Source organism: Belonocnema kinseyi, chromosome 1 (genome assembly GCF_010883055.1).
Source record: "Belonocnema kinseyi isolate 2016_QV_RU_SX_M_011 chromosome 1, B_treatae_v1, whole genome shotgun sequence".
Taxonomy (NCBI): Eukaryota; Metazoa; Arthropoda; class Insecta; order Hymenoptera; family Cynipidae; genus Belonocnema; species Belonocnema kinseyi.
The window spans coordinates 151,853,295-151,864,345 of NC_046657.1; positions in this window are offsets into that span (position 1 = coordinate 151,853,295).

An 11,051-nucleotide genomic window follows, 5' to 3' on the forward strand; every position below is an offset into this window, starting at 1 on the left:
ATTTTTTATCTCATATGGAGTTAAACCCTTTAAATGAAAATGTTTGATTACTGCTCTGAACTCGTTTTTTTTTCATTTTTCTTAACGAACAATTTTTTTTTTGCAATTAGTTATAAAAACACGTAAACTCAAAAGATGTGGACTGTGACTGCACCATATATCTAGTCGGGAGTGGTGCTGACTGAAAACAGATGATTTGGAGCGATTCGCGCGCCATGTGTTGGTCATTCTAAGGACTTATTGAACTACCCTCGTATATCCTTTGCGATAAGCTGTATCTCGACATTAGATGAACTCCTATTACATCTGGGGATTTTAAGAGATAGACGCGGTTCTGACAAATAGATGAGGTCCTAAAAAGAAGATAGATGAGGTCTCAAAAAAAGTTATTGTTTTTAAAGACTAAAAATAAGAATTGTTTACACACCGGTATTAAATAGCTGAGAAATATTGATGTTTTTTCAAATAAAAATATAAGATTGTAAGATTGTAAGATATCATGAAAGACCACTTAGTTTCATGAAATTTTTCACAATAACGTTAATGTTTGTAATTTGAAAATATTAAATAGATGGTCACAAGAAAGGTTTCAGTCGTAAATTCAACTTTTTGCCCGAACAGTAAGACTAGGATGGTCAAAAAAATTCTTTTCCAGATACACCGCAAGTCACCCCCCCCCCCCCCAAGTTTTTATTTCCTGAGAAAGTAAATTCTTAATTTTTCTTTAAATTCAAATATTAACACGTGTCACTGGGTACTCTGAAATCATATTTTATTAAGGAAATGTGATACTTAGTCGTGTGGTAAATTGAGTATAGTTCCTGCGGAATTTTGTCCACAAAAATTTTTTAAAAATTTAAACTGAATTTCGTGATGCTATAAAAAAGTATAACGACACCCCCGAACTCCTACTTTGAGGGATAATAACAAAAAATGTAATCTGCTAAATACAAATATTATGCATGCGAAAAATTTTTAGGTGAGGTTCGGTTTTTAACTTTCTGGCATCCCGATAATGTAGGTTTCTGCCGTACCGATGCTGTCGGTAGCCGCTTAGAAATTATTAATGAAATAACATTTTTTAATTGTTTATCAAAAAGATTCTTTCCGGGACATTAGTTACTATGTTTTTTTCTTGTCCCAAGTTTATCGGCCAAAAATATTGTGTAGTTCGGAAGTAAATCTAGGGAGAATTGTAACACACATAACCTCAAAATACACACATATTAATTAAATATAATTTAATTAATGATGGGATAAAACTCAGGCTTTGTCAAATATGTCGGGGCAGACTGCCCTCATCAGATCATTTCATTGCATTATAAAAATGCGTCCGTGACTGATGATATATACCAAGGTGCAGATAATTTTTGTTACGATGCAATATTAATTTATAAGTCAAAACTATTTATAATATTTTATATAAATTATCTAAAATAAAATATACTTCGTTTATTATAAAAAATACTATACGAGATATTTAATTTCAATATTTTTCTGGGGGGGGGGGCTACATGTTTCTATTCACACCACTGTTCACAATGGAAAATAATTGTTTAATTAAAATTTCGCTACCACATTATAATATGTAAACTTTTGTACATTGACAAAGAGATAAGAAAAATTGAATTATGAGCAATCTTGTCCAAGATTGTTGCAAAAATTGCGAATAGTGAATTTTAAAGAGTCAGGAGAATGAAAAAAATGTTTTCAAGGTTCATAGCAAATTTTTAGGTGATTGTTTCGTGATTCATTTTGATAGAAAATTTGAAAAAATTGTATTTCCTAAAATCTTTGAACAGAGCGTTAGAAATTGTAAGGTTTGAATGATTTTTAAAGATCAGAAGGTTCAGAAGTTCTGACAAGGTTTGAAAATTAAAAATTATTTTTTATTTTGAAAGATGAACTTTAAGAGAAGATTAAAAAGTGTTTTATACATATTGAATGATTTTCTAAAATATCGAAAAATAGTATAGATGATTTTATAGTAAAATGTTTCAATTTAGTAAGATTGAAAAATAAAAAAATAAAATAAAGAATCGAGTAAATTCAAGAAAAATTTAGAAGAATTAAAAAGGTTTAAAAATAAACTTAAAGTTAAAAAGATTTGTCGAAATTTAGATACTCTAAGATTTAAAAAATAAACTTCAGAAGCTTTAAAAAAATCTCGAAAGGGTTCCAGAAAATAACAAAATGTTAATATTCCTGGGAAAATTTATATTATTATAAGTCAATTTTTTATTTTTTGAATGATTTAGCAAAATTTTAAGAAAGATTAGGATCAGATTAAAATTGTTGTAGGAATTTAAGACGTTTTAGACTTATTATGAATATTTATGGTTCTCAAGAAAAGTTTTATATTAATGAATTTTAGTTAGTATTTACATGAAGTAGCTTTAATATTTGTATGACTGAAGAAATATTCAAAAAACATTCATTGTTACGCCGTAATATTATTTTATTTATTTCTAGATAATAATTAATCTTAAAATGCGTTTTTTATTTAGAAAATGTCTCTTGTGTTTTAAACATAATAAAAAAAAACGTAACGTTCCCTAAAATAATTTAACTCCTTGGATATTCTCTGAATTTCTTTTAACGTTGTTCAAATCATTCACAAAATTTGAAATCCTTTTAAATCTCTTAACATTTTTCAAATGTTTGAAGTATTTAAAATTCTTTCAAGAAAAGCGAATAAAACTGCTATGAGAGCTAATCTGATCTGTTTTTTAATAAAAAAAGATATAAGGTCCATTTATTATCCCGAAGTTGTCTAAAAGAAATAATTTAGGCTTTTTTTAGACAAAAAAACTTACTCGAAATTATTAAAAAAGTCTATTGAAATCTTCTGATGTATTAAAAATTATTTTATTTGTGAACATTTTATATTTTAAAGAATTCTTATAACCTTAATGCTTTAATTTTTCACTTCAGTGTTTGATATGTAAATTGAGAATTTATTTTGATGCCAAGCTTAATCAATCAATTTCTGAGGTTAGATTTAGCCGATTGTTGGTCAAATAATATTCTAAAGACACGGAAAAAAAATCTGTCACGGCCGGGATTTGAACCGGGAAACCCACTATTCTCCAGTGGAGGGTTAGCAAATTATGCCACCTAGGCCACCGGATGACTCCTCGTTTCTCCTATATTCACAAGTTCAAATCCGGACCATAACAGATTTTTTCTTGTTACTTCAGAAAATGTTGTGACCAGAAATCGGCAAAATCTGACATCAGGTGGTAATCGATCAACCTATTTCGCCGTACCCCCTCCACACTAGGTTATTTATTTTGATCTGCACTGAATTAAATTACAAACTATGCTCTTTTTGATGGCGAGATTGCCAACGAGATTTCACCAATACCGCCTCTGGATTCTCCGAATAAAAAGTTGTTTAAGGCAGCCCATCAAGGACGCATAACTTGTGCCGACATACAATTTTACTTTTATACTCTACTTTTATTGCCTTCGGAATATCTTATCATGAGCGTTTGAAAATCACGGTCGCCGAAGTTGCCGAACGTCTACTGCATCACGAGTGGCTGCTTCCAGCCAGCGCCGCCGCGCTGCTGCAGAGTTAAAAGGCCTGCCTGGCGACCACACTGTCGCTGGTCCACACACTCATCCGGTGATTAAAATGTTTTCTTTTTCAAAAATTTTTAAACTATTGGGAAATAAATATCATAGGTTGCATTTATAAAATGCGCTCGTTGTTTAAAAACGTTACATGATAAGAAATGATAAAACTGTCCGCATAATAGTTATTTTCCAATAATTTTACTTTTAAAAAAATGTAATCGTCGGAGGAACATGACAAATCATTCTTTGACATATTTACAATGCAAACAAAAATAAATAAAAATTGCCGACAAAAAGATTTGAACCAATGGCAGCAGGGTCGCCAGGTAGATCCGTTACTGCTGCACTAGCGGTGCTAGCTGAAATCAGCCACGCGTAAATCATTGGACCTGTGGCAGTCGCGGCATAATGTTTAAAGTCTAACATCACTTTCTAACCTTAAAATTATAAACATTCTCTTACAGACAAATTACCCGTAATTTTTCACTATTTAAAAATTGTAACTTGAGCATTTATCTACGATGGACGAATTTCTCTGATCAATAATTACAAGAAATAGTTATCCGAAAAATGGAAAATGTTGCAATCCGGTACTTTTTATTATTGTTTTGTGACAAAAAACTGATTTGTAGGGGAATGAAGGGAAAATCTTCACATGGTACACCCACATGCTTGTCGAGATTACCGAAAGGAAAAAGACGTATACGCAAAAGGCCGTAAGAAAAGATTCAGCTTAAATCAATCAGATAAGATCCCTTGAGTTCTTTTCAGTAGTTCTAAGGTCGAGAAAGATCTATGCCCCCCCCCCTCCCGTCTGAGCAGAGACAAAGTACGCGAATATCATCAGCTTAACTACCATATATATAATTAAAAATTTGTCATAAGGACAACCGCAGGATTTCGCCGGGAGCGGGTGCTAATCTGAAAAATTGCACCCGCTTCCAGCGAAATTCCGGCATCATTTTGCCCCGTCACATTAGGTTCAAGGTCAATGGACCTTTCCCTGAACTTTTTCCTGAGCTGATAGGGTCAAACTGGCCCTGGCTTCGGATTCAGCGACCGCAAAGTGTGCGAGAAAAGAGGTTTTCTCCGATTTAGTGGTTTTCTTAATTTTGACCTTGGTCCTGACCTGATTGGGTTAAAATGACTCCGGATTCGAACTCAGCAACCTATAAGGCGTATATTTTTGGTAGTTTAGCTCAGGTTGCCTACGTGCTAATTGGGGGAATCCTAGTTCCAACGAAGTGCCAGAAACTCTGACATCCATAGGAAGCTTGCAGAAAATACAATAAATCATCCTTACCTAGTTATAATTTTTTTCTAACTTTTTTGTAAACAAGGATTCGGGGGAGTTTTGCATAAAATGACAGTGGAGTCCTGAAAAATAGGCGATGGCCAGTGTGGTAAGGGATTCCCGAAGAACATTTTAGTTGCTGTGCTTAAGTAGTCTCGCATCTAATCAGCTTAGTACTTAAGCTAAAGTCTCGTGTTTAAAGAAACTTTAATGAAAATGACGGGGTTTGTAGAAATACATAGATTCCTTGGAAGAAGAGAGGTGCCGAATGATAAATAAGGTTTTCTAGAACAAGATTGATCCCGAAGGATAGTTCAAGACCAGTACGTTCAATTTTACCTTATAATAGGTTGGGGTATGATGGTCCATTTGTCTGGAATCCAGTATTATTATCCCTAGATTGAGCCGGGTTTTATGCCATATCTGTGAAAAAAAGTTCTCTCAATCTCTCCAGTAGCTTAGTGGGTAGAGTATCTGAGCGGCAATATCAAATGAAGGTTCAATAATATTTACAAATTAGAAAATATAGTTTTCATACTCTTAAAAAAGTTATTCCGTGCTACTATTAAAATACGCTTAAAGAACTTTTCGTTCCCGATTAAACTACTCTCAAAATTTTAGTTCTAATTACAAAAGCAGAGATTTTCTGTAAATCTCATAAATTTTCTGCTGATAACCTATGGAATTTTTATTATTTTCCAAAAACATTAAACACAAAAGACGAATCTTTAACAAAATATACGAATTTTCTGCTAAATATCTGAATTTTTTTACAAAAAAAAAGAAATAAAGTTTCCAAACAAAAGGACGAAATGTTACAAAAGCGTCGAATTTTAAAATAAGAAAGATTTTTAAGTCAAGAAAGAAAAATAATTTCAGTAAATTTTTAACAAAAAAGTTAATCCCGAACGCAATAGTTTTAAATAATTAAAATGTAGTTAAATTTATAAGTAAGAAAGATGTTTGAGACATAAAAGAAAAACAAAGAAAAAAAGAAGTTGAATTTTCAACCAGCAAGTTTATTTTAAACGCAGTAGTTTAATTTTCGTCAAAAATAGTTATATTTTCAACTGAAAAAGGCGTTAAAATTTATAACAGAAAGCAGAGCAGGGACAAGCAGTTTAAAAAAAAAATCCAGTGCAAAATTTATTTTGTGAATGATCTATGACATAGAAATTCTTCTGGTAATTATCTAGTTTGTTTTCTAAACAAATTATTTTGTGAAATATTACAGAAACATTCTAAATTATGATAATTTATTTGTATTATCAACGAAATATAACCTGTTGGACATCTCTATTCGAAATAAAACCTTTTTTGTTTAAACAATTTTATACTTACTTCAAACAAATTATGTAAACGAAAACTTTATTCTGTCAGTTTCTTGTCTACTAAAACTATTTTGTACAAAAACTACTGTAATTTATTATTAGTTTAAATAATGGATTATTTTAGTCTGAACCATAATTAATTAATTGCAGAATTCTATTAAATTGCAATCCTTTATGAGTAATTAGACGAAAAAGCTCCAATTTCTTGAGATTTATCGAGTTGGCTTATTCTTATCCAAGAAAACTCTTTTTTTCCCCCACTGTCAGTCGTCTGGAAAAAGTGGGTTGTTACTACTGATTATTCGCCTAGGACCGCTAGAGCTGGTTTCTCTCAACCGTCGGCGCTCAGGACGCCTAATGGAGATTGATCATTTAGAAAAATAATCAGTCATGGATTTTTCTCCACTTTTTAAAACAAAAAATTTTCAAAAAACAACTGAAAGTGTTTTTTTCATATCATTAGTCACAATTGGAAGCACCGTCATTTAAAAATTCTAGTCCAAAAGCAATACAATGAGAATACTTTGACTTCTGATTCATAAAATACCCAAAGACTACTTGACATATGAGTAAGTGTTTTTTACTGCCCTAATCGATAATTCTAAGCAACAATTTGTGGAAACAATTTTTGAAAGCGTTAAATTGGGGCACATGCAATCCAAGTTCCAGTTTAATTATCTTTTTATCTTACACCAGCATATGTAAAACATTTTTCTAGCATTTTGAACCACTGACACCCCCCCCCCCCCCCCCCCCCCCCCCCCCCTGTTAGGGTTTACAAGTTTAAAGCACGTGCCCTATCTTACGCAAGTGTTCGGTGAAATCCTACTATTTCCTAACAAAGACAAAATTTTTATTCTAAATAAAAAACGGGTAAATTGTACAAAATTGAAGAACAAAGCAAGAGTTTTATTCTCAAAAAATGTAATGAAAAAATGTTAAAACAAATTTCTTACACTTTATAAAAAACTATTCTAGAAGTTACAGTTTTAAGTTAAGCCGTGATATAAAAACTTGTTTGCCAGTAATTGCAAAATATAAAGGATTGAGATTATGATTAGAAAATGAGATAGCTAATATTTCGGATCACTTGGGTGATTATTATTTAATTAGCTATAATCTTATATAAATTCTATCTGCTACATTTTATCAAATACAATCTTCCCAAATGGAATGTCTGTTAAAGAAATTATTTTTTGTTACCTCCAGTAGCTTAGTGGATAGAGCACACGATCGAAAATTGGAAGATCGTGGTTCGATTCCCAGCGCATCGAGAGGGAGGGACCTTTTTACAGCTAAAATTTAAGTGTAAAATAATTTTTTAGTTTTTTGCTTACCGGAAAATGATCGGGAATTTTTACGCGGACATTGTGATTAAATACAAAAACGTGGTTTAAAATAGCTTCTAGTTCGCAATTCTTAACCGATTTTTGATTTTTTGCACGTACTTTTTGCATGGGGTAGTTCAAAGCAAAAAAAATTATGATAATGCTAAGTTAATTGTTATAGAAAATATAATTAAACAAATATTCTACACTATGGATTCTTTGTTTGAAAAATTAAATTTTTGCGAAAAGATGACTTGCTTTGATCGATAAAATAATCATCGATCATACAAATAAGTCATCCGACATTTTTTATTATTTTGATAAACAAATGTCTAGTGTGGACATTTAAAGGCAGAAAGAAATTGTTTTTTCTCTTAATTTTCGTAAAATTATATCGCCAGGATTTTTAATGCTGAAAAATTATCATATGATATTTTGTATTCATTTTCTAAACAAATCGTATACACAAATGCCCAGTGTAGATATTTAAAGGCAGAAAAAATTGTTTTTTCTTCTAATTCTCCTCAAATTATATCGCGAATAATGTTTAAATGATATAAAATTATCAGACGATATTTTTTATTGATTTTATAAGCAAATTAACTTACCAAATAGGGTGCACTCTGAATTTTTCGCTTTCAAAGTCTATTTTTACGATAAACATACTTGCTTTTATCGAAAAAAGAATAGTCGACCACAAAAATTTGTCATCCGATCTTTTTATCAATTTTATAAACAAATGCCTAGAGTGGATATTGGAAGGCAGAAACAAATCGCTTTTCTCTTAATTTTCTTAAAATTATGACGCCAGTGACGTTTAATAGAGAAAAGTCACCATCAGATACTTTTAAATAATTTTATGAACAAATTATATAAAAAATTAACAGTTTGGAAATTTAAAGGTAGAAAAAATCGCTTCTTCTCCTGACTTTCCTCAAATGATGTCGCAAATGCTGATTATTCGTGGTAAAACGTTTATTGTATGCCTAGTAAACAAACATTGGGTATTTGTCTCTATAATTTTTCTACAAACTTGATGAAAAATATCGAATGATAATTTCATATCATTAAAAATCATTGGCGACCTCATTTGAGGTAAATTGAAAAAAAATTATTTTTTTCTACCCCTAAATGACCAAGTTATAAACTTGATCCCATGATTTGTTCATAAAATTAATAAAAAATATCGGTTGATAATTTTTCATCATTAAACATCACTGGCGACATTTGATGAGAGTAAATAATTTTAACGGAGAAATTTACTTTGCAAACTAAAAATCGATAATGTAGGCTATTTGTTAAGTTAATTTGCTTGTAACAATTATCCTAACAATTTGATAATTTTTGCTTTCCACTACCCCCGTGCATAAAGTTTGGCAATTCTCACCACAGAGAATATTTGTTTATGAAAATAAACAAAAACATGGAAAAAAATAACTTTTTTCCCGATTTGCATTAACAGAAAAACTTTTTAAAAAAGTCAAAAATCGGCCTGTCAGCTAGAAGTTATTTTGAACCTTGTTTTTTGATTTTCTCCCACGGCGTGACATCTTGCCTTATAAATTAAAGAATTTAAAATTCTGTATTTTTGAATTTTCAAAATTTTGAATTGTAACGCTTAAAAAATATCGTTTGATATCATCATCATCTTTTGCACAAAAAACAGGCACACGTTAATTAAAAAGCAATAAATTAATTGACAAGGAAACCAGAAAAGGCAGCTACATTTTCAATCCCATGCGCTCACAATATACTGGTACCTATAAGTACGTACACATCGCAGTAAACAAAAATAAGCGATACACATAAAATTCGCATAGATAACAAAACCAGCAGACTACACACTAACTGAAGAGCCATAAATTAATCAGCAAGCCAAGACTGAAAACAGACAAGATTTTCAGTACCATGCGTTTACAAAATGCTGGTACCTACACCACATGTACATCCTTTAGCCATTCTGGTCTACATATTTCTGTTACGGAGACCAGCATCTTAGATCTAAAAGCAATAAACAGCTTAATAAAGATGACAGCTATAGGAGGGTAACTGCGCCATTCTCCATATTTGAAAACATCAAGATTTCTAATCACTGATTGGCTATCTTATTAATTACCCCCATGGTACCTTGGAAGGGATACAAGGCATTAGGGTTACCGCGACATCCTCCATACATGGGCATATACATAATTCTCAACGCCCATTGGGCAATTAGGGTCTTACCACTCTTTTACCTAATTGATAGACAACGCTGATCAGTCCTTACCCCAGTCTCAGTTCAGTCTTAGACAAATCCAGATTGTAAAGAATCTTCGAAACTCTAAACTCCGGTCCAAGAGTGTTGACCCGTCAACCGTTTAAATCTAAAGATCTACGAAGAATAGCTTCTGTGTGGAACTCCGAGTCGAGAACACCTGCCACAAAGGAACAACGCAGCGCCATCCACCACCTGCGGGTATCCATACAGGATTCCAACAGAATGATGGGCAGCTTTCGATTCAAGAAACGAGAGGGCGCATTGTTCACTCTCTACAAAAAGGGAACTTTGTAAGTAAACCAAGGAATCAAATGATTTAAAGAAATTCGGAGGTTTATCAGGAAACGTTTGTCAAATCTGATCTTTATATTTAAATTCTCTTAATACTTAAACATTCATTATTTTATATATTATAACATATTTGATTTATTTATTGTATTTGACAGTTATCCTCATCCCAGTTTTCTAGTTAATTTAAAATTAGATTCTAAAACGAGAAACCACTTTGAATCAAATAAAATCAAGGTAAGTTACATCATGTAGGACGTAACAATATACTGGATTTATAAAAATACCAACTGTACATTTATATCATTGGCTTAATCACATGAGGAAATAAGGTACGAATACTGTTATATAAGAGAAACTATATGGACTCTACAAAACCATACTTATCATACACATAATTTGTAGAGGTAAGAAAAATGTCTGGGATTGAGAAAAAATATTCAAATTTTATTTCTTGGTCCATTATTATTAGTACTCACAACATAGTCTAAATTCAGTAGTTTTTAGCAAAAGAATCTTGAATCGTTAAAATAAACATTAACTCTATTTTCACAGAACATTATCGAATACCGCCAGTGCATTATGAGTGTAATGATAAACTGATGCGTAAAACTGGTGAAACCTGGAAGCATGTTGGGACCGCAGCTGGTGGGGCCATGCATCAAATAAAAAAAATCGGGGGTGGTAATTTACAAAAACAAAATATAATTTAAAAAATAATTAGATTACTCTGTCTAGGACGACTAACTTCTTCCTAACTATAGAGTATTTTATACACTTTCATCACCAGTGCTCCCAATTTTGGTAACTTTGCGAACTGCTCTGGTGACGTGCCGGCAAGCCCGGATTGGTTACTGTTGACTCGCTGATTTTAAATATTATAAATACTTAAATTCAATATTTTAAATAAATAATAACTGGAAATACATAACAAGAAATTTTTTAATTCTAAAATCAGATTTTGGAGTAAC